This window comes from Rhinoderma darwinii, chromosome 1, assembly GCF_050947455.1.
Source record: "Rhinoderma darwinii isolate aRhiDar2 chromosome 1, aRhiDar2.hap1, whole genome shotgun sequence".
In the NCBI taxonomy this organism is placed as follows: domain Eukaryota; kingdom Metazoa; phylum Chordata; class Amphibia; order Anura; family Rhinodermatidae; genus Rhinoderma; species Rhinoderma darwinii.
Window position 1 is genome coordinate 660056366 of NC_134687.1, and position 26185 is coordinate 660082550.

Below are 26185 nucleotides of genomic sequence, written 5' to 3' on the forward strand. Positions count from 1 at the left end.
TTCATCTGTTTTAAATCCTTCAGTGCCCTACGTTCAGCTGGGCTTAGATTGTTATTAAAATTGGTCGGTATCTTTCTCAATTCCTCAGTTACCAGCCGAACAAAAATATCAACCTGCGGACAAAGGGAAAGGGATGGTAAAGTGGTGGATTTTTTCTTTGTGCATGATGGAAAACTTGAACCTGACCATTCCTCCCCTGATTCTGATCTAATAGTGACTCCAATACTTTCAATGTCTCCCTTTCCACATCACTACTGGGAATGAATTGATCTGGGTTCAAAAAATGTCTTTTCAATAGCAGCCTCCGATCCAATAGATGTACATCTTTCACCGCTTCAAAAAAATCAGAATTGGCTGCGGGAGAAAATGCTAACCCCCTTCTTAACACAGAAAATTCATCATCAGTAAATTGTCGCTCAGAGAGATTAATTACCTCTAATGTTTATTTGTCTTTTTCTTGTTCTCGCTGACCCCTCCATATTTCCTTTTGTTTTGCTGACTCTGAGTATATATTTGGGATTGTTCTATAATTCCTTACCGATCTAGTGCGGGGATCTGTCTGTCTAAAAAACGATCTCCTTGAATACTCTTGATGGAAGACACTGAGGAGGATCGTGATGAAGAATATGATCTTCTCGATTTTTGCCATTTATATGCCGTATTAGTCTGGTAATCCGATATATCTCTTTTGAATTTGATAACCTTGTTAGCCTGTATTTCACTCTCCCACTTTTTAAATTCCTGATCTAGTTCACTTTCAAATTCCTTCAAGGAATTTTCATTTAGTAATCTTACTCATGCCCTGATGTACTCCTCACAGATTACATATACCCTGATCTACTCCTCACATATTACATATACCCTGATGTACTCCTCACAGATTACATATACCCTGATGTACTCCTCACATTTTGCATATACCCTGATGTACTCCTCACAGCTTACATATACCTCACAGTTAACATATACCCTGATGTACTCCTCACAGCATACATATACCCTGATGTACTCATCACAGCTTACATACACCCTGATATACTCCTCACAGCATACATATACCCTGATGTACTCTGCACAGATTACATATACCCTGATGTACTCCGCATAGATTACATACACCGTGATGTACTCCTCAGATATTACATATACCCTGATGTGCTTCTCACAGATTACATATACCCCAATGTACTCCTCACAGATTACATATACCCTGATGTACTCCTCACATATTACATGTGCCCCCACATTATAAACTGAATCACCAGTAATACCCCAAACATAACTACTACCAAGCAAAAGCCTGGCTCCAAAAGCCAAAAGACGCTGCCTCAATACTGAGCCCTACACTGTGCCCAAACAGCAGTTTACTAACACATATATGGTATTGCTATAACCGGGAGAACGCTTTTAACAATTTTTGGGGTGTGTGTCTCCAGTGGCACAAGCTGGGCACAACATATTGGACTCCGAAAAGGCATATCTGTGGAACAATTGCAATTTTTACTTTTTACCATCCGCAGCGCATTCATTTCTTGAAAACACCTGTGGGGTCACTTTTAGGGGGCTTCCACTGTTTTGGTCCCAAATGTGTTTTGCAAATGAAACATGGCGCCCAGAAACCAATCCATCAAAATCTGTGCTCCTTCCCTTCTGAGCAGTTTATGAGCACATATCGGGTATTTCCGTACTCTGGAGAATTTTCTTTACAAATGTTGGGGGGGTTTTTCTCCTTTATTTGTTAAGAAAATGAACAATTTCGAGATAAAACTACATCTTATTGGAAAAAAATAATCTTGAGTGTGCGGTGTGATAGCTTATTTTTTAGCAGGGCTAGCTGTAGTTTTTGTTAATACCATTCTGCGATACATGTGAATTTTTTTATCCCTTTTTGGGGAGCTAAGGTGACAAAAAAATCTGGCATCTTTTTATTATTTATTTTTTTGTACAGCATTCACCGTGCGGGTTAAATAACATAAAACGGGTGAAATCAAATGATCTTTGATTCCACCCGTTGCAGTAAGGTGTCGGCTGTATTACACAGCCGACACCAGTTGAGTATGGCGTGTGCCCAGCCCGTGAGCGTGCTCCATACTTCCCTTTAACGCTTTTTACGTACATGTAGGTGACAATGCGTTAAGGTAGGGGTTTATGTGTCATTTTTACTTCATTTATTTTTGTTTGTTTTTTTATTTTTCTGGTCTTTCCATCAGAAAAGATATTTGGGGAACTTTTATAATTTCATTTTATTTTTTTTAAACTTTACATTTCCTCTGTAACTGGCGCTTTACAGCAGGGTCTAGTTAGATACAGCAGCAGCCTCGTACTACTGGCATCTCTGCGATCATATGACTAGTCACATGACCACCGGGATCAATAGAGGCAGCAGCGCTCATTGAGCATTGTGTACGTGAGTGCAGAGAAGACAAGTGGTAAAAAACACTTTTGTCTTCTTTTCAGGGTTCCTGGCAGTCTCTGATGACCGGGCACCCGACATTTAGCTGCTCAATCACTCAGGCAGCAAACTTAAACCTGCACCGTATATATACAGTGGACAGTCCTCAACCGGTTAAACATCATTTTAGGAGTAAATCAAAATGAAAAAAACACATAAATTTTGGTTATTTCCTTTGTACTTTGTCATTTGTTAGGTTCTTCCATTACAAATCTTCTAATAATAACAGCTGAGAAGAAAGAACCTCATTATAGTTCTATATTTAATATGATCCAGGGCCAAGAATTGAGCTATTCGAAAACACACAAGGTCCCCATGACAACTCTGCACACAAGTCACCAGGGGACATGTTGTCTTCAGGATATTTCCGTAGTACAACCTTAGGCTGCAATATCAAGCAATCAGATCTCCGCTGTAATACACTATACACTAAATAGCTATTTGGAACATGTCTTCTATAAATTGACACTAACTTTTCAAACAACTTGTGGTAATCTAATAGTATTTCTGATATATATCAACTTTGTAATTTACTTACTGTTATCGTTTAGCTGTTTTATCCATGAAAATTTTATGTGAAATTAGTCCCACTAGGTGAGAGACACACGGACGCTGCTGCTTATAGAAGTCTACAGAAAAGGTAGGGGAAGCAGAAGGATGGAGCAGGAGCACAAAGACACAGATTCTGTAGTCAATAAAAGTCTTTGAAGAGGAGAGGGGGAGCAGAAGCAGAGAGAGTAGACATAGGCTGCTGGTAAGAGTATATGTCACCTCTGTGCTGGATTTTCCGCTACACTGCTCCTTACTGCTGTATGCTGCTGCAGCTTCTAAGGGTGTGCTACAGAGAGATAGTAGACCAGGGTGACTCTGTGTGCAGTGTATAGAAGACATGATAGCAGTTAGGCTCCACCCACTACCTCAGGGAAAACTGAGATTTAAAGATAGAGCCTGCAGGTGGAAAACTGCTAAAAGAATGCCATATAAAAGTCATGTAATGGCCAGAAATAGTGTTATTCATCCTGTACACACATATGACTGATATTATTCTGAAAAGTCATCTAAAAATTAGGTATGCTTTAAGGGTCTTTATGAAGTTTTCAAAGTGGGTTTAAAGATGTTGTTTTTTTTTATATTGGATTAAAAAAATCAGATCCATGATTATTAGGAAGCACCTATTTTAACCAGTTGCTGACTACCCATAGATTATAAATGTCCTGGTGGTCCACACCTATCTCTGCAAGGACGTTTTAAAACATCCTGCTGAGTTTTCTCCTCTCCAACTCTCCCACTCCATCACAGTTAAATATATCACATATTTTATTACACAATGTCGAAGCCCTATATGTTCTGAGAAAAACAAGACCAAATAAATATAGGTTGGCAGAGAAATAGAATAATAATTTGCTATTAAATTGTCACATGACTAAAACTTGAATGAGGCCACTTCAATTCATTAGGTTCACATTATCAGGACTTGATAGGACCCTCTTTCCCCTTAGAACAGCCTGAATTCTTAGTGGAATGATATTACTATGTACTGGAAACCTTTATTACAGATTCTGATTATTAACTTCACTCTGTCTATTCCACTACATCCCAAAGATGATCTATAAAATTGAGACCCGGTGACTGTTCAGCCATTTGGATATGCAGACCTCATTATCATGTCCATGAATTCATCCTGTGATTTGTCTCATGACACATTATCTTGTTAAATTTAGACTGTGAGCAATATTAGACTGTAACAATATTAAGTTAAGATTGTGTATGCCTTATTAGTATTAAACGGCCAAATGTGTTGGCAGAGAACAGACTTCATTACCAGACAAGGTTCTGTTTTTCCAAAAAAATAATTTTATTAAAGAGAACCTTTCACCTCCCCATACATGTGCATCATGTAATTGGGAGGGCTGCACAAACTCTGGGGCCCTTTAAAAAAAATTCTACCTCCCTCCGTTGTTTAGATATAGGTCCCGTTATATTTGGCGGCTGATATTTAACTAACCCCCTTAACAGTCAACGGGACGTGTACTGTCAAGGGGGCGTGTTACTATGGCTGTGACACTATCCAATCAGATATGGACAGTGTTACAGCAAAAGCGAAGAGAGAGAGAGTGTGCGCACATGCTCTCTAACTCTTCAGCTTTGAAGATCAGTCTTCTGCCGAACTGGCAAGGGGGCGTGTCACTACTACAGACAGTGTAAAGAGCTGTGGAAAGGAGAGTGCGCATGTGCGCTCTCATTTCTTTAGCTCTTGTGAGAGATCAGTCTTGTACTTTGTCTGCCGAACTGGCAAGGTGGCGTCATTGCTACGGACAGTGTTAAAGGAGCTGGGGAGCGCTTACACTGTCCGTATCAGAGAGACGCCCCCTTGCCAGTCAAGCAGAAGACTGATCTTCAAAGCTGAAGAATGAGAGAGCGTGCGCACAGGCGCCAGGTATAACGGCACCGATATCTAAATAACGGAGGGACGTAGAAAAAAAGTGTAAAGTGCCCCAGAGTTTGTGCAGCCCTCCCCATTACATGCTGCACTCAGCTGCACATGTATGGGGAGGTGAAAGGTTCTCTTTAAGTCAAGCTTTATGTAATAAATTAATAGTGGAGGACTGATTGTAGACCAGAATCCTAGACTGTCATGGATTTATTTTAAAGTCTTATACAAAGCGTTATAAAGCTGGAATGGAGTCAAAAGGCTTGGCTTAAACTTCTTCCTGCTTGATCCACTTCTGACTTGTGTCTGCATGTGTGTTTCCAGCCTAATACGAATGTTATAAATTTGTCAACTTTTCTTTTGTGAAACAAAATCCCAATTTTTTTTTAAATCCTAACAGAAAATCCTAGCAAGAACTCTGAGGGAAACTTCACATTATTGCTAAATTATAAAGTAGAAGATGAAGATATGATGCAGCAGTCTTCAGGAGAAAACCTCATTACCCTTAATATACATCCAGGACTTCACATTAAAGACCTATCATATAATTTCACTAATCATGAGGAACCTTCTACTATCCAAACACAAGGTTTCAATGTGGTAAACAGTTCACAAAAATCTCAGGTCTTTTAATAAACAGAAGAATTCACACAGGAGAGAAGCCGTATTCATGTTCAGAATGTGGAAAATGTTTTACAGTTAAATCAAGTTGTGTTATCCATAAGAGACGTCATACAGGAGAGAAACCGTATTCATGTTTAGAATGTGGGAAATGTTTTACAGATAAATAATCACTTGTTACACATGAGAGAAGTCACACAGGAAAGAAGCCGTATTCATGTTAAGAATGTGGGACATGTTTTACATTTAAATCAAATCATGTTAAACATGAGAGAATTCACACAGGAGAGAAGCTGTATTCTAGTCCAGAATGTGGGAAATGTTTTACGTATAAATCAGGTCTTGTTAGACATGAGAGAATTCACACAGGAGAGAAGCCGTATTCATGTTCAGAATGTGGGAAATGTTTTACAGATAAATCACATCTTGTTATACATGAGAGACGTCACACAGGAGAGAAGTCGTATTCATGTTCAGAATGTGGGACATGTTTTACAGATAAATCAAATCTTTTTACACATGAGAGAAATCATACAGGGGAGAAGCCGTATTCATGTTCAGAATGTGGGAAATGTTTTACAGGAAATGCAAGTCTTGTAACACATGAGAGAAGTCACACAGGAGAGAAGCCATATTCATGTTCAGAATGTGGGAAATGTTTTGCATTTAAATCAAATCTTGTTAGACATGAGAGAATTCACACAGGAGAGAAGCTGTATTCATGTCCAGAATGTGGGAATGTTTTACAGATAAATCACATCTTGTTATACATGAGAGACGTCACACAGGAGAGAAGTCGTATTCATGTTCAGAATATGGGACATGTTTTACAGATAAATCAAGTCTTGTTACACATGAGAGAAATCATACAGGGGAGAAGCCGTATTCATGTTCAGAATGTGGGAAATGTTTTACAGGAAATGCAAGTCTTGTAACACATGAGAGAAGTCACACAGGAGAGAAGCCATATTCATGTTCAGAATGTGGGAATGTTTTACACAAAATCAGGTCTTGTTACACATGAGAGACGTCACACAGGAGAGAAGCCATATTCATGTTCAGAATGTGGGAAATGTTTTACAGATATATCAGCTCTTGTAACACACAAGAGAATTCACACAGGAGAGAAGTTATATTTGTGTTCAGAATGTGGGAAATGTTTTACTACTACAGGCATTCTTAGGGCTCATCAGAGAAATCACACAGGGGAGAAGCCATTTTGATGTTCTATTTGTGGAAGATGTTTTACAAAGAAATTTACATTTTTGGAACTCCACAGAGAATTCGCATGGAGTAGAAACCATAATCTTGTTTAGAATGTGGGAAATGCTATAAGTGCAAAAAAAAATAGATTTTAAACACATCAGATTATTCACAAACTTTAACCCCTTAACCTCTTCCCGCGCTGCGCCGCAATAGTACGTCCTGCAGAGGGGTTAGTTCCCGCATCCAGACGTACTGTTGCGTAGTAGTTCCCTGCGCACACTGTCCTGACGAATAGTGTCCGGGAACCGGGAGGTCAGCTGTCCCTGACAGCTGACACTCCAGCCTTGCCGGTCAGCGGACCATCGCCGCTGATTTCGGCAATTAACCCCATAAATGCGGCGACGGATTGCCGTCGCCGCATTTAAGTGGTTTGAAGCACATCAGCAGCCCCCACAAAGTGATCGTGGGGGCTACCGATGCTTGTCGTGGCAATCGGAGGTCAGATAATGACCTCCGGGTTGCCATGTACGGAAGCCTCGGAGGAGCAGCCTCCGGCCGCTCCTCTGAGACTTCCTGTCAGTGTGACTGTCACGTCACAATGACAGTTGGAGTGCATTACACTACGTGTGTAGTGTAATGTACTCCAGCAGCGATCAAAGCTGCAAGTTTAAGTGTCCCCTAGTGGGATAAGTGAAAAAAGTAAAAAAAAGAATAAAAATGTTTTTAAAAAAAGTGTAAAAATAAAAGTTAGAAGTTATATAAACAAACACTTCATTTTTTTCCTATAATAAGTATTTCATTATAGGAAAAAAATGAACACGTTAAAAAAAGTACACATATCTGGTATCACCGCGTTCGTAACGACCCCAGCTATAAAACTATAATGTTATTTTTCCCGCACGATGAACACCCCAAAAAAAATCAATAAAAAACTACACCAGAATCGCTATTTTTTGGTCACCACCCCTCCCAAAATAGAGAATAAAAAGTGATCAAAAAGTCGCATGTACCCGAAAATAATACCGATAAAAACTACAACCCGTCCCGTAAAAAACAAGCCCCTACACCGCTTTTTTGATTGAAAAATAAAAAAGTTATGGCTCTCAGAATATTGTGACACAGAAAATAAATGATTTTATAAAAAAGTGATTTTATTGCGCAAACGCTGCAAAACATAAAAAAACCTATATACATATGGTATCGCTGTAATCGTACTGACCTGCAGAATAAAATATAATGGTCATTTATAGTGCACGGTGAACGGCGCAAAAAATAAACTAAAAAACATTGTCAGAATTGTTTGTTTTTGGTCACCCGGCTTGCAAAAAAATATAATAAAGAGTGATCAAAAAAATCACATGTACCTCAAAATGGTACCAATGAAAAGTACAGATTGTCCCGCAACAAATAAGCCCTCACGCAGCTCCGGTGGTGAAAAAAGAAAGAAGTTCTGGCTCCCAGGAATATGGCGATGCAAAATGTGCAGAGCGTTCTAAAAGCGGGTAACATCCGACACCATTTATCAGTGCGACGCCGGCCACACATCTATGAATTATTATTTATTTACCGCATTATTATACACTCTTATTATGCCCTGATGTTCTCCGCACAGATTACATATGCCCCCACATTATAAACTGAAATACCAGCGAAACCCAAAACAGAAAAACTACCAAGCAAAATCTGCGCTCCAAAGGCAAAATGGCGCTCCCTCCCTTCTGAGCCTTGCAGCGTCCCCAAACAGCAGTTTGCGCCCACATATATGGCATCACCATACCCGGGAGAACCCGCTTAACGTTTTATGAGGTATTTGTCTTCAGTGGCACAAACTGGGCACAACATATTATGCACTAAAATGGCACATCAGTGCAAAATTGTAATATTCACACCATCCGCTGTGCATTAACCCCGTTTGAGCACTATGACTTAATAGCACGTCATGGTGCAGGGGTGATGTATGGAGCGGGCTCACGCGCTGTGCCCGCTCCATACGCTGCGGGCGTCGGCTGTGTATTAGAGCTGACACCCAGGACTAAGGGACAGGGACAGCGATCGTGCCGTTACAGAAGCCTGTAAGAATAACAATATACTGCAATACATTAGTATCGCAGCATATTGTACCCGCGATCCAATGATCACTGGTACAAGTTCCCTAAGGGGACTAATAAAATGTGTAGAAGAATTCAAGTTATTAGTAGTGAGAAAGAAAAAAAAGTTACAAAGAAAAACCTTTTCCCATTTTTCTTCAAAAGTAATGTAAAAATATAAACAGAATTGATATCGCTACGTCCGTAAAAGGCCGAACTATTACAATATGCCATTATTTAACTCGCACGGTGAACACCGTAAAAAACTTCAATAATTTAAACTGCCAAAATCGCTGTAGTTTTCGTTTTTACTGCACGGCGAAAGCTGTAAAAACGAAAACCCCAAAAAATGGAATCAGATTTTTTTCCTATATTACTATATTTTCCTATTTTTTTTTCAGTTTCCCAGTACTTTTTATGGCACTTTAAATGGTATCAATAGAAACTACAATTCCTCCCGCAGGAAATAAGCCCTCACATCACTCTACTGACGGAAAAAGAAAAAAGTTATGGCTCTTGGAAGGCGGGTAGTGAAAAACAAAAATAAGAAAGCAAAAAATGGATCAGTCCTGAAAGGGTTAATTCATTTCTAATGAAAAAAATGTATGATCACATGTGGGGTATTTCCGTACTCGGGAGAAATTGCTTTATAAAAATTGGTTGTTTATTTCTCCTTTATCCCTTGTGAAAATGAGAAAATTCAACATTTTAGTGGAAAAAAATTGTGATATTAATTTTCTCCGCCTAATTCTAATAAATTCTGCAAAAGACCCGTGGAGTCTATATTCTCACTATACCCCGAGAAAAATTCCTTGAGGGGTGATTCCAAAATGGGGTAACTTGGGGGGCTTCCACTGTTTTGGTCTCTCCAGGGCGTTGCAAAGGCGGCATGGCACCGAAAAACAATCCATCAAAATCCGTGCTCCAAAATCCAAATGGCGCTACTTCCCTTCTGAGCGCTGCCATGGGTCCAATAAGCAGTTTATTACCACATATGGGGTATTGCCGTAATCAGGAGAAAATGCTTTACAAATGTTGTGGTTCTTTTTTTCCTTTATTCCTTGTAAAAATTTTACAATTCTATGCTTTTTCAGAAAAAAAGTTGATTTTCATTTTCACTGCCTAATTCCACTAAATTCTGCAAAAAATCTGTGTGGTCAAAATGCTAACTATACCCCTAGAAAAATTCCTTGATAGGTGTAGTTTCCAAAATGGGGTCACTTTTGGAGGGTTTCCCCTGTTTTGGTCCCTCCAGGGGGTTGCAAACGCGACATGGAACCGAAAACCAATCCACCAAAATCCGTGCTCCAAAATCCAAATGGCGCTCCTTCCCTTCTGAGCCTTGCTGTGGGTCCAATCAGCAGTTTATTACCACATATGGGATATTACCGTAATCGGGAGACATTGCTTTACATATGTTGGGATGCATTTTCTTTATTATTTCTTGTAAATATTAACAATTTCTATGTTTTTTCAGAAAAAAGTAGATTTTCATTTTTACAGACTAATTCTAATAAATTTAGCGAAAAACCTGTGCGGTCAAAATGCTAACTATACACCTAGATAAATTCCTTGAGGGGTGTAGTTTCCAAAATGGGGTAACTTTTGGGGTGTTTCCACTGTTTTGGCACCACAAGACCTCTTCAAACCTGACAAGGTGCCTAAAATATATTCTAAAAAAAAATGAGGCCCAAAATCCACTAGGTGCTCCTTTGCTTCTGAGGCCGGTGCTTCAGTCCATTATCACACTAGGGCCACATGTGGGATATTTCTAAAAACTGAAGAATCTGGGCAATAAATATTGAGTTGCATTTCTCTGGTAAAACCTTCTGTGTTACAGAAATAAATACCAAAATTATCGACAAAATTTTTTCACTAACATAAAGCACAACATGTCACGAGAAAACAATCTCAGAATCGCTTGGATAGGTAAAAGCATTCCAACGTTATTACCACATAAAGTAACACATGTCAGATTTGGAAAAATCGGCTGGGTCCTGAAGGCCAAAACAGGCTGGGTCCTGAAGGGGTTAATGACCAGCTAATTATAGGCCTTAAAGGGAATGTGTCGCTAGAATTATAATTTTTTTTTTTTTAGTTAAACAATTATTATTTAAGTGATTACACATTGTTTTAATTTTTTAAATTTTTTCACAAGTCAGGAAATATTATAAATTAGATTCTAATTTATAACATTTTCCATGTGCTGGTCACTAGAGGGAGCAGTTCCCAATATTGCAGCATGGTCAATGTGGTAAAGCAACCTCATTGCTTTATGCTGCAAATTTGGGGTAGACGCACTCGCTCTCGTGTCCTCACACAAGGGGCTCCCTTATTCTGGCTAGAGCCAGGAGAAGGAGGGGGTTGAATCTTCAAACCTCCTACACTGTGTGCTGCCATTTTCTGAGCATAGGAGGATTAGATAGAGTGCTAAGCAGACAGTATAACACCAACACGAACATAACACACACATAACACACACATCACATACACGAACATAAATTACCTGCTCCTGCCGCCTCCGCCATGCGCCTTCGCTTCCTTGGACATATGGCCGGAAGCCGCGGCCGGAAGTCGTCATCTTACTGTCTGGCCGCATTCCACCTCTGTATGTGTCGTTAATCGACACATACAGAGATGAAAAAAAAACAAACAGCAATTTCGCCGCACTTTTTTGCGTCCTAAATTTACGCCGTTTACCGTGTGGTATAAATAACACAATAACTTTATTCAGCGGGTTGTTACGATGGCAACAACACTAAATTGATATCGATTTTGTATGTTTTACTACATTTACACAGTAAAAACATTTTTTTTTTAAATTATTTGTTTTTGTGTCTCCATATCTGAAGAGCCATATCTTTTTTTATTTTTCTATCGATGCAGTTGTATGAGGGCTTTTTTTGTGGGATGACGTGTAGTTTTTATTGGTACCATTTTGGAGTACATACGACTTATTGATCACTTTTTATCACTTTTTGTTTTAAGGCAGGATTCACAGAAAACATCGATTTGTGCATGTTATTTTATTTTTTACCGCGTTCACCGTGCGGGTCAAATAATGTAATAACTTTATAGCTGTGTTCGTTACGGATGCGGCCATACCAAATATGTGTAACTTTTTTACTTTTTTGTCTTTTGTTTTTAATAATAAAGCATTTTGTAAGGGGAAAAAGTGGCTTTTTAATTTTTTTCATGTATATTTTTTTGTTATTAACTTTATTTAACTTTTTTTTTTTACTAGTCCCACTAGGGAACTTAACTTAGCGATCCTCCGATCGCTTTTATAATACACTGCAATACTTCTGTATTGCAATGTATTAGTGCCTGTCCATGTAATACATTGCAGTGTAAACCTAGCAGGCATACGCTACAGGCAGACCTGGTGGTCTTTATTAGGCACCCCGGCTGCCATAGAAGACACCGGCACTCTGCGATCATTCTCCCACCCTCTCTCCAAAACAACTCAGATGCGGCGCTCACTATTGAGTGACGCATCTGAGGGGTTAAACTGATATCAATCTCACCCGTTAGAGCAGGGATCGTGAAAAGGCGTATTGGCAGTCACTAACGGGTTAAACAGCCAATAAGAGCGTTTGTTTATTTTTTTGGGGGTGGAATTAGCCTGGATCTGCCAAACACACAAATTATATTTACCTGAGATCAACTGTAACCGGGATCTATGAAGGAAAAGTATTGTGGATATAAGAAAGAAAAGAAGAGCCTGGCTTACTGACAAAGCAGAGAAGCTGAATTGTCACCATGAACCTTGCGTCTTATTACTGTATTCATAAATTCCCCCGCACTGCAGGAGAATCCAGAGTGACTGTAAGAACAATGTAAATGTTTTGTTTTTAACATATATGGATATTTTATATTTGACTTTCTTTAAAACAGTATAAAAAGATGAAGGTGATGAAATTGAAGAAAAATAAATACTAACAAAGTAACTATCTAATTGAATCAAATAAATATTCACAGATTTATTTTCATAAAAGGAAATGTCATAAGTGTATTTATCACTGAATTAGAATCAAGGTTGGTGCCCAAAATCACGCCCACATGTGGCGAATGGCCACACAGTTTTTCTTGTAATACCACAATATTTACCGGCTAAATTGTGTGTCCATTTGTCACCTATGTGGGTATGGTTGTGGTTGTGGTTGCCATTCTGTCTGTTCTTACCCTCAGGGTAGATTCACTTGCGGCAGATTTGTAGCATAAATTTTCTGAAACGAAATAGTTCCATACATCTGAGTGGGGTTGTTTCTGTAGCACGCACATGGATTCAGAAATCATTCAGATGAGTGGAACAGCCGCAGACATATCTGACTCAAAACTGCTATTTGTGAAATGGAATCATATGCAGTGTAGCTCAATAAGAATTGCAGGGTATTATAACAACGATCCAACAATTGGATTTTCAAGTCCCTAGAAGGACTAAAAAAAAAGTTACAAAAAATGTACAAAAGTAAAATGGCAAAATAATAAAATTGAAAAATTGCCTTTTTTCCCTTATAAAGTCCTTTATTATTGGAAGAAAATAAATAAACTATGCATAATTGGTATCGCTGCGTCCGTAACGGCCTGAACTATAAACATATAATGTAATTTATCCCGCACGGTGACCGCCATAAAATAATTAAAAAACTATACCGAAATCGCTATTTTTAGTCACTTAAGCTCCCAAATAATTTTCATAAATAGGGATCAAATCGTCGCATGTACCCAAAAATTGTACCGATAAAAACTACAGTTTGTTCCACTTCTGGGGGTTGTTCTGTTTTGGTCCCTCAGGGGATTTGCAAATGCGACATGACATCCGAAAACCAATTGAGTAAACTTGATCTCCAAAAGACAAATAGCGCTCCTTCGCTTCTGTGCCCTGCTGTGCGTCCAAACAGCCGTTTATTACCACATATGGGGTATTGCCGTAATTAGAAGAAATTGCTTTACAAATCTTGGGGAGCTTTTTCTTCTTTATTGCTTGTAAAAATGTATAATTTCTAAGTTTTATTGAAAGAAATTTAGATTTTCATTTTTATGGACTAATTCCACATAATTCAGCAAAAAACCTGTGGGGTTAAAATGCTCACTATACCCCTTGATGAATTCCTTGAGGTGTGTAGCTTGCCAGATGGTGTCTTTTTGGAGGTGTTTCCACTGTTTTGGCCCCACGAGATCTCCTCAAACCTGACATGGTGCCTAAAATATATTCTAATAAAAAGGACGCCCCAAAATCCTCTAGGTGCTTCTGAGGCCTGTGGTTCAGTCCATTAGCACACTAGAGCCACATGTGGGATATTTCTAAAAACTGCACAATCCGGGTAATATATATTGAGTTGTGTTTCTCTGGTAAATCCTTTTGTGTTACAGAAAAAAATGGATTTTCCGACAAAAAAAAGAAATTTGTACATTTCCCCTCTACTTTGCTTTAATTCCTGTGAAATACCTAAAGGGTTAAGAAACTTTCTAAATGCTGTACTGAATACTTTGAGGGGTGTAGTTTTTAAAATTGGGTGACTTATGGGGGTTTCTATATATAAGGCCCTCAAAGCCACTTCAGAACTGAACTGGTACCTATAAAAATAGGTTTTGGTAATTTTCTTGAAAATGTGAGAAATTGCTGCTAAAGTTCTAAGCCTTGTAACGTCCTAGAAAAATAAAATAACGTTTAAAAAACAATGCAAATGTAAAGTAGACATATGGAGTATGTGAAATAGTAACTATTTTGTGTGGTATTACTATCTGTCTTACAAGCAGATACATTTAAAATTAGAAAAATCATAATTTTTGCTCATTTTCTTTGAATTTTGGTATTTTTCACAAATAAGCAATGAATTTATTGACCAAATATTTCCACTAGCATAAAGTACAATATTTCACGAGAAAATAATCTCAGAATCGCTTAGATAGGCAAAAGCATTCCAGAGTTATTACCACATAAAGTGACACATGTCAGATTTGAAAAAATGGGGCTGATCCTGAAGGCCAAAATGAGCTCGGTCCTGAAGGGGTTAAAGATATACTGCAGGTTTCAACACTCTTGATGTCTACCATTCCAAAAATGCAGCAAAAATGAAAACTGCATGGGGGTGTGCCAAAACAAAAACTTAGTTATCCGGAAAAAACTTCAGATCAAGACTATATGTTTGCTCGTGAACAGCTAGGCAAATAACATGACTTCTGGAACAGTCTGCTATGGAAAGAAGAATCAAAAAGTTATTTGTCCCCAGTACAAGAAGACATGTTTGCCATTAATTATAGACCGCATTTCACCAGATAGAAACCTGTAAATGACTTGAGATCACGGTGGAGGAAATGTTATGGGTTGAGACTGCTAAACTGCATCAGGACCTGGGCAGCTCATCCTCCTAGAGTCCACTAGTAAAGTGCGATTTTGCTGATTATTATGGTTTGGTCAATCTTCTTTGTGCATTGTTGTGTGTTCTGTTAATTATTTGTGTTACTATACTGTTTATCCCATTGAAAGTTGTGCTACCAGGTGTGTCTTGTGCATGTATTGGTGCCTTGAGCAGCCGTTTGAGGGTGAATATCTGTGCACTAGATGCGGCATGTTGTGTATTTGGAAGCCCAGGTATTGGATCTAAATATTCAACGTGCAGCACTTAGGAGCATTGTAAACCTGGAGAGGAGTTTAGAGCTCACTGAGCAGGCACTGGCTGGGGGTTATGGTTTGTATCTGATCGTTGTAGTATAGTTAGTTTATATACATGTAGGAATTTGAGTCTTATATTGACTTTTTTCCAGGTGTATTTTTATGGTATGTCCTGTATGTAATTCATCCATACATTTTGTGGATTTATCTCTTGTCTTTTTTATCTATTTTTATTCACAGATATTCACTTATTGTGAAGCAAATTGGACGTTTGTTGCAAGGGGGCAGAGGCCGTAGATTTCTTTGTATGGTATTCTCCAAAAAGTGGGCTATTATGTCAATCTCCATTTTTTTCACTTCCCCTTTTCCTAAATTATGAGGACACATGTTTATTTATCATTAGGATATATGATTGCTGTGCATAGAGAGGTTTATTTCCTTGAACAAGATTATATGGCAACCAATGAGGTTATAATACATACCAGCGCAATTCAGTTTACGTTTAACCCTTCAATTCTTTAGGATTTTGTACTATTAAAATCTCTAGATTTAGAGCTGATCTTGTTCCTAGTTGTTGTCACACCACTGTATTTGACGGTGTGGATGGACAACCTGGTTTGGGACATAGTCTCTGTTATGTATCTTTTTCATTGGTTTTGCCTTTTGGGATTATCCCTGCTGTGTTTTGTAATTTTGACAAACACTTTGGTCCTAGCTATGATATATATATCATGCTCCATCGATTTCGATGGAGTATGACATTTCTTTGCAGCGATTGTTCTCACTCTGAATTATGTATGTAGAATGAGGGAATTAGCGTCATAGTTACTGCTGGAATGCAAGCACCGTGGTTCTCCTATGACCTGATGCGGTCCATTCAGCTGACCTTCCAGTTTGGGCGCCATCTTGAAGCATGGATGTGTGCGGACGCCACAAATTGTGAGCATTGCAACTCGGTACTGTACTATTCTGAAATTATGTATGTACACTCATTGGCCTTTGCCCCTTTCCAATTATGTCCTGATTGCTGATTATACACTTTTACAGTTGTTCACAGTATATATATGTATGAATCAATATTCATATGGTGTTTTATTGTGTATTTTGTACACTTCATCTCACTGACTCTGTAGGTGGGTTAAAGATTTCTAGATTTGGTATTTGTATTCACTAATTATAGATGTAATAAGTATTGATCAATTAGTGTAAGAAACAAAGAAGGTATAGGAGCTGCACTTTTTGGATTTTTCTACTACATTTGAGTGCTGCCTCTTCTCTTGCATTGTGATCAATTATTGTATGTACTTCCTATATAAACGTAACACTTTGCATTATGTGGTAGCTTGAGAAAGGTTCTGTCTTGAACCGAAACGTCGGACACTTGAGGTGAATAAAGCAACCATTTTTCATCTTCATTGAAGTCCTGGGGCCGTTCCTTTGTCCTTTGGTTCTCTCTCTATCTATATTTTATTTTTCTTAAAACTCCACTAGTATTGGGGGCGAGGTGTTGGGGCATTTTATATGTCTGATTTGATATGTAATATCTTCTATTGTAATATAAGAATGAAAAAAGACAGAAAAACTTAATAAAGAAAAACCCATTTGGGTTTTGATAATAAAAACAATGTTTGATAAATGCCTGAAGTCGAGGGACTGACTCAAGTGTATGACTTTCATTAGAAAAACTAGAAGTGGAAAAACAGAAAACTAAGACTCCCATTCAGAGGCTGCGTGACAGGCGCGGACACACCACTATGCTGACGAGGAACTGCTATACCTCCTGCCCACGTGGTAATCTTCTTAAACGGGAACAGCAGGGATAACCACACAAACTAATTGTGGCATCCTAAGAAATCTGGACTAAGTTTTGCTAAACATTGGCTCATGTATGTTGGATACACAATGTATTTACAGTCTGGATGAAGATATTGAAAAACCCATAAGAAGAGACATGACGACACGTTTTCCAGACTTATAATATAAAGAAAATCTTATACTGGTGCTTTCTGAACCCAATGAAAAGCAAGTATACAAGAAACCATGAACAGTACTATAGGAAGTAAAGCTAAACACTCAAACCAGCACATAGTTGTTTTATTTTCAACATTCATGGAGAGAAGATCCATAATAATCACAAAACTGCATCCATGACCCCCACAGACCCCCCCTAGGAGCTCACTGGCCAATGAATATGATAGACATGATCAAAATAATTCATCGTCTCATGGAGATGTCGCAGCCATCGGACTCTAGTTCCTATATCTCGTAGTGACACCGAATATTGTCATATTATTCCGCATTCCAGCATTTATACAGCGCCGTTATACTTCAGTCTGTATTTGAATGACCATTTTTTATCCCATAAATAGATTTTACTTTAAATGTAGATCCTGGTGCTGATAGCGTGTCGCTGCCTGCCGATACAGGACGTGACGTCACGCATTATTTCATACATCTAGTTGTTAATAGTGTCAGCAGAATCTTATATATTGTTCTACGTCACACTTATAACAATCAGAGCAGCAACAATCAGCAATACAGTGACTTTTATTAGATAGATAGACAATGTGACTTCTGGAGGGTTTTATATTGGAGCTGTGACTTGGATAAAGCGCCGGTCTAGTAAACAGGATCCTGAGTTCTCGTCTCAGCAGTGTCTTGTCCTTTCCATATGGTGAAGATTTTCCAGTAAATAGATTGTTACCTCTGATATTGGTCTCAGGTGACATTTGTCAGATCAATGTTTATATGTAGAGATGAGCGTACTTATGAAAAGTTCGGTTCGGCTGGTTCGCCGAATTTCATGAAAAAGTTCGATTCGGACTGAACTAGTTCTGACCGAACCTGTAATACAAGAAAGCCCCTAAAAATCGTGTATAACACTGTTTAAAAGCCCTAGAAGCCCTGTATAACACTCTTAGGTCACCCATGAGTGTATCCAAGTACTTTTGAGCTGTCTTTAAGGCAAAGTTAGTGTCAAAGTTACGCCAACATGTATGGCTATAGGAAAACGGATGGGACACGGTGATAACTAACAGAAATCACTGCACTAGTACATGTTGTATGCTTAATGCATTGTTAAAAAAGGTACAAAAATTAACCATATTTGGCGGCAGATGCCTGCCAGGGTTCATACATATAAGGTGGTAAAAGAAGATGCAATGGCTTTTAACAAGCCCTCAAAAAATTTACCCTTTATGGTGGCAGATGCTTGCCGGGGTTCATCCATACATGGATGTAAAAGCAACAAGCAATGGCTTTTGACAAGCCCTCCAAAAATTTACCCTTTATGGTGGCAGATGACTGCCGGGGTTCATCCATACATGGATGTAAAAGCAACAGCAATGGCTTTTCACAAGCCCTCCAAAAATTTTCCCTTTTTATTGGCAGATGCCTGCCGGGGTTCATCCATACATGGATGTAAAAGCAACAAGCAATGGCTTTTGACAAGCCCTCAAAAAATGTACCCTTTATGGTGGCAGATGACTGCCGGGGTTCATCCATACATGGATGTAAAAGCAACAGCAATGGCTTTTCACAAGCCCTCCAAAAATTTTCCCTTTTTATTGGCAGATGCCTGCCGGGGTTCATCCATACATGGATGTAAAAGCAACAAGCAATGGCTTTTGACAAGCCCTCAAAAAATGTACCCTTTTTATTGGCAGATGCCTGCCGGGGTTCATCCATACATGGATGTAAAAGCAACAAGCAATGGCTTTTCACAAGCCCTCCAAAAATGTACCCTTTTTATTGGCAGATGCCTGCCGGGGTTCATCCATACATGGAAGTAAAAGCAACAAGCAATGGCTTTTCACAAGCCCTCCAGGCCTGCTTGTAGCAGACGGCAGTGGAGGTGTATTGGTGGTAGTAGAGGTAGCCAACAGACAGCAAGGGTGGTAGTAGTAGTAGCAGCACATTAAAAGAGACTGGACAGTCATAGGACAAAGCCCTGTGGTGGGACTGGCCTCAGGCCTGCTTGTAGCAGACGGCAGTGGAGGTGAATTGGTGGTAGTAGAGGTAGCCAACAGACAGCAAGGGTGGTAGTAGTAGTAGCAGCACATTAAAAGAGACTGGACAGTCACAGGACAAAGCCCTGTGGTGGGCAGGCCTCAGGCCTGCTTGTAGCAGACGGCAGTGGAGGTGTATTGGTGGTAGTAGAGGTAGCCAACGCACAGCAAGGGTGGTGGTAGTAGTAGTAGTAGTAGCAGCACATTAAAAGAGACTGGACAGTCACAGGACAAAGCCCTGTGGTGGGGCAGGCCTCAGGCCTGCTTGTAGCAGACGGCAGTGGAGGTGTATTGGTGATAGTAGAGGTAGCCAACAGACAGCAAGGGTGGTGGTAGTAGTAGTAGTAGCAGCAGCACATTAAAAGAGACTGGACAGTCACAGGAGGACAAAGCCCTGTGGTGGGGGCAGGCCTCAGGCCATCTTGTAGCAGACGGCAGTGGAGGCGTATTGGTGGTAGTAGAGGTAGCCAACAGACAGCAAGGGTGGTGGTAGTAGTAGTAGTAGCAGCACATTAAAAGAGACTGGACAGTCACAGAGGACAAAGCCCTGTGGTGGGGCAGGCCTCAGGCCTGCTTGTAGCAGATGGCAGTGGAGGTGTATTGGTGGTAGTAGAGGTAGCCAACGCACAGCAAGGGTGGTGGTAGTAGTAGCAGCACATTAAAAGACACTGGATAGTCACAGGAGAAAGCCCTGTGGTGGGGCAGGCCTGCGTGTAGCAGACGGCACTGGGGGTGGATTGGTGGTAGAAGTAGTAGCAGCACCAACAGCGGCACATTAAAAAAAGAGTGGACAGGACAGAATCCCGTAGTAGCAGGCGGCAGTAGCAGGCGGCAGCGGCAGCAATGTCAGATCTAATCAGTGGCATCAGGCACAGGGGTTTTAAAATCCTCACCGATCCACGCTTGATTCATTTTCAGAAACGTGAGATTTTCCAAGCTGTTGGCGGACAATCTTGTTCGCTTAGGGGTGACGAAGCCCCCTGCCGCGCTGAATACCCTCTCTGACGCTACACTGGAGGGTGGACAAGACAGTACACACATGGCAAACTGGGCCAGTTCTTGCCAATGATTCAATCTGCTGACCCAGAAGTCCATGGGGTCTGGGATCAGCATTTCTGACGGAGAAACGGCACAGTACAGGTACGAGTGAACCTGGTTGTTTAGGTGCTGCACCTGGTGATGGTGAACATCCCTTTGGTGACTACGATGTGTGTCAGGTCGGGGTATTGGATGTAAAAATGTTGTCATCATATTTTCCAAACTGAATTGGCTGCTGCTGTGGCTGCTGCTGCTGCCGCCTCGTGCAGAGGTAGCTCTGCCAGAGGCGGTGGAACAATGAGACAGTGGGTAGCGGAGAGTGGCCCCCCGGTCAGACATGCTTGCAGCAGGTGTTTGCCGTTTGAAAGCCGTGACAAGCTGGCTGCATAGCTTCTCTCGATAATATGCCAATTTTGCCTCCCTCTCGGAAGGCGCAAAAAACTCCCCCATTCTGGCTTTATACCGAGGGTCTAAAAGTGTGGCTATCCAGTACTCGAGTACTGGGAAGACCCCAGCAGTTGGCAGGCACGTAATGAATACAAAAAGAACTAAGTGTGCCAGGCACACTGAAAGCCAATTTCCCAACTGCTGACTAATATTGATTAAAAAGTAACTTTTATTAATTTTGCCACTAAGAAGTCCATATGGACATTAACAATAGATACAAACAGTTTAAAAAATTGTAGCCAATGTTGCTGCTGCACACGCTCAAATAACACTCCGTCTGCATGTATTGCCAGACAGAGCACAAGGTGCTGGGATTAACAAGATACCAGATCTGACAGATCGGCTGCTGCAGACTGCCGTGTCGTGACAGATTCAGTGTTACTCTCAAGGTTAAATTCAAATGTGCGTGCTGGGATTGCTAAGCCCCCCCTAAATTTATCATTTTAAACAGCCATGCTTGCTTAGCAATCCCAGCACGCACATTTGAATTTAACCTTGAGAGTAACACTGAATCTGTCACGACACGGCAGTCTGCAGCAGCCGATCTGTCAGATCTGGTATCTTGTTAATCCCAGCACCTTGTGCTCTGTCTGGCAATACATGCAGACGGAGTGTTATTTGAGCGTGTGCAGCAGCAACATTGGCTACAATTTTTTAAACTGTTTGTATCTATTGTTAATGTCCATATGGACTTCTTAGTGGCAAAATTAATAAAAGTTACTTTTTAATCAATATTAGTCAGCAGTTGGGAAATTGGCTTTCAGTGTGCCTGGCACACTTAGTTCTTTTTGCTATCCAGTACTCATCTCTTTGCTTCATGCTAACAATACGACAGTCAGCGCTCAAGTAACGAAGCATACAGCTCGCCATCCTGGCCAGCGTTTCAGAGGGCCCGGTTGTTTGCATCTCCGCCCCATACTGCCATGGTTGTCCATCATCAAGGTCGTCGTCAGACTCGTCATCACCATCAATGTCATGTTGTGCGGCTGCCTCGTCCCCTATCCCTTCCTGTGATTCCATCTCCAAATCCAGCTCCTCTTCAGGTCCTGTTTCCTCATCCTCATCCTCCTCCTTCTCAACATCCATAGCCAGATGTGATCCTTCCTCCATCCTTTGCTGAATGATCGCTGTGAGCGTTTTCGCCATAATGAATATCAGCGGCATAACATCGTTCATTCCGCTAGCGTCACGGCTCACAAATCGTGTGGCCTCTTCAAAGGGCCTCAAAACGCGACATGCGTTGCTAACCAGCTGCCAGTGCCTGAGCTCGAAATTACACTGGCTCCAAACGCTGCCCGTCTGCTGCATCAGGAAATCATTCACGGCTTTCCGCTGTTCGTACAGAGGGTCCAACATGTGCAGGGTGGAATTCCAGCGTGTTGGAACGTCGCAAATCAGGCTGTATTCTGGGAGATTGTTTTGACGCTGCAAGCCAAGGAGAGCGTGCTTAAATGCATACGAACGTCTAAAGTGAACGCAAACCCTTCTGGACATGGCCAGCACACCCTTCAAACCAACATATGACTTTAAGAAGCGTGTTATGACCAGATTGATCACATGTGCCATGCAAGGAGCGTGTGTCAGGTGACCTAGACGCAGTGCAGCCACAACGTTCTTCCCGTTATCAGAGACAACATTTCCCAGTGTGAGTTTCAGAGGAGACAGCCAGCGTGCGATTTCCTCCTTGATGCACAGCAGCAGCTCCTGCCCTGTGTGGCTTTTCTCGAACAGGCTCAGCAGGTGTAAGACAGCGTTGTGGCGCTTCACCTTGCACCTATGAAAAGAGGAGGGAGGAGGAGTGGAAGATACGCTTTGTCCTGTCGGGGACGGGAAAACCTCCATTGAGGAGGGCAAGGAGGAGGAGTAGGAGGATGGTAGGCGCCTGGTGTCCAGAGTTGAACCAGAAAGATACAAGCGTGGAGGTGGTAATGCCTGGCATTGCTGCGGTGGTGCATCGGACTGCAAAATATTGACCCAGTGGGCCGTGAACTGTCCCTGCCCATAGTTGCTGCTCCACGTGTCGACGGTGGCATGTACCCTGCTGCACACGGATAATTGCAAGGACTGGCACACCTTTTCCTCCACGTGCTTGTGCAAGGCAGGGACAGCTGTTTTGGAGAAGTAATGTCGGCTAGGTATTCGCCACCTAGGCTGAGTGTGCACCATCAATTGCTTGAAGCCGGCGGAGTCGACCAGGTGGTACGGCAGCGACTGCACCACCAACAACTTAGCCAGGTGTGAATTAAGCCGCACGACAAGTGGATGACTGGGTATATATTGTTGCTTATTGGACAACGATTCCGTAATGGATAACTGACGGGACGTAGGAGCACTAGATAACAGTGATGATTATGATGACAACAACATGGTGGATAAGGCCTGGCTACTACTTAGAGGACAGGGACTCGGAGCAGCAGCGGCAGAGGGGTCTTCATTAGATGTACATGATGATGGTGGGGCATGTCGATTGTCCCACATGGCCTTGTGATGCCGCTCCATGTGTTTACGTAGAGCAGTAGTTCCTACATTGCTGCCCTGCCCACGCCTTACTTTCTGCTTGCAGATACGGCATTGTGCCATGTTTTCGTCCTCCGGGAAGGTACAGAAAAATTGCCACACTGCAGAGTACCGTAAAGAGGTAGTACCACGTCCACCACCACCACCCGAGCTTGCCCCTTGTCTGGCAGGTTTTTTTCGGGAGCCTACACCAGCATCAGTGTTGCCGTCACCGGCTCCTGAGCTGACCTTACCGCTGCAACGTTTTGCAGATTGACTTCTGCCCCTACCTCGGCTTGGCTGTTTATCAAGGCCAGTGCCGCCACCCTCCTCCTACTACCCTCCTCCTCTGACGCCGTCATCACCTCGTCACCTGGTTCCCACGTCCTGTCTAAAACAACTTCATCATAGCCCTCCTCATCATCCGCGCCACTTCTGTCACTGTGTTGTGAATGTGATGTGACATCATGGCGGGCTCCATGCCCCCCCTCATTACTGCGTCTGCCACCACAGCTACTACCACCAACACCCGCACTACCACAGCTATGCGTCTCGGACACTGCTTCCACCTCCACTGCCGCAACACACTCCGTTGGCTGACTCGCGGAAAACAAATCATCATCACTATGTTGTTCAGTATCTTCCTTCGCACCCGAGGAGATGTCTCTTAGGACTCTCAGGAAAGATGGCTTCCCGCTAGGAAGGGGGATTGAAGACATAGATGATGGAATGGAAACGCTAGAAATACCCATATTACTACTGTCACTGTGCCAAGGAACTGTAGAGGATCTGGAATCCAACGACGAAACCTGGCTTGAAGCCAGAGTCTTCCTGCTGAGATGACCGCGAGCCAGCCAACCAGTCCACAATGGCCGTATTGTCTAAAATAACCCGCCCACCGGAGATGGATTTAGTCTGGCTTGCTGATACTGCTACTACCAGCAGGCACATGGCTGCTGCTACTAGTGGAACTGGGTGCATGTCTTGTGCCACAAATTCTGGTACTGGGTCTGGCACCAACAGATCCAACATTTGGACTGGAGGAGGACATGGCATGGGTGTTTTTACCTCTACCCTGTCCTTTCACAACCTTTTTTTTTACCAGACATTTCACTGCTGGAGTGCAGCAAGTTGAATCAAAACTCCTTCCCCTACTAGAGGAATGAGGCCCTTATAAAATATTATTTGGACTGGCTGAAAATGAGTGACTGTGAATAGGTGGCAGTCAGTGTATGCTGTGACTTGTATAATAGCACCAAAGGCACTGGCTGTACTTAATTAGCACGTTGAATTAAACCCTTAGACAGAAATGAGGCACTTTTAAATTGTTATTCGGACTGGCGGAAAATTAGTGACTCATAAGGTGCCAGTCAGTCGGGGAATGCTGGGCGTTGTAATACTACATGGCTGCCTGTATTGCAAGTTGGATGTCAACCCATGCAACGGGGATGAGCCCCTTCTAAAAGCTTATTCACACACTGGCTTGGCAAATGGCAATGAATGAGAATTTCTATCAGCCACTGTGCACTCAGGGAATGCTGAGCGTTTTAGTACTACAAAGGCTGCCTGTCTTGCAAGTTGGATGTTAACCCATGCAACGGGGATGAGCCCCTTCTAAAAGCTTATTCACATACTGGCTTGGCAAATGGCAATGAATGAGAATTTCTATCAGCCACTGTGCACTCAGGGAATGCTGGGCGTTGTAGTACTACAAAGTCTGCCTGTATTGCAAGTTGGATGTTAACCCATGCAACGGGGATGAGCCCCTTCTAAAAGCTTATTCACACACTGGCTTGGCAAATGGCAATGAAGAATGGCAAATGGAGAATTTGTATTGCAATTTGGATGTTGATTGTTGAGAGTAGACTCCCGCTGTAGTGGATGAGCCCCTTCGATTCGCCCTACAGACCAGCTTCGTCAGGAGCCGGTCTGTAGGGCGAAACGCGCGTCGAGGCGTCCATTCATCCATTCGATTTGGGTTGCCGGTTACACTCTCCACTATGTTTCAGGGTACGTGCTGGCCTTGTACTTCTGCATGATTTATTTATTTTTCATTCATTACTCCAGTCCCACTTTCCGTGACTATTCATGCCTATGTGACTGGCTAGGCTCTTCCTAGTTTATTCTGTTGTATTATATGTGCAGACAGGCAGCACTCTAAAATCTATTTTGGGAAAAAAATCTATTTGGGTATGGTTATTTCATATGTATGGTTTATTCTTTCCTTCCCTGTGGGTTATTTGAGCGATTCCTGGCTACCCTTGTTTGGTTGTCTCTGCATGTTTATGGTCTTTTTCATCTGACCATACTGTGTGTATCTTCATTTATGGTTCATTCGTTTTTATATTCCGTGTTATTCGTTGTATTATATCTAATAAAGATTTAGCATTTTTGTATATCATTTAGTATACAATTTCTTTAAGGGCTATGTCCCTTTTTGGTTCGCTTTAGGTTGTCTAAATGAACCTTTATTAGACAACTGGGTATCAACACCAGCCATTTTCCTGAGGTGGAGCTACCTCACTGCCTCTGACACTGTCCTATCAGCATGAAGCTGCTTCAACAACCGTGTGAAAGACTGAGGCTGGAGGGAAGGGGAATTACCTAAAACAGCCATATCTCGGGCTGTGAACAGCCGTTCTGGGGGCATATGAAAGAGGAGATTCTAATCTTCCATATGACACCAGGATCGCAGTTCTAGCTGTGACACAACCAGAGATATCGCCAGTTGAACACACAGTCGGGTATACAAGCTGTATACTATATGATCACGCTGTGTTG

At 41.5% G+C, this 26185-nt stretch overlaps 1 protein-coding gene across 1 annotated transcript in view; it reads left to right on the forward strand.

Moving 5' to 3' along the window:
* Positions 1 to 26185, forward strand: part of LOC142664365 (uncharacterized) — a 196449-nt gene that overhangs the window by 87518 nt on the left and 82746 nt on the right. The window lies entirely within an intron of this gene.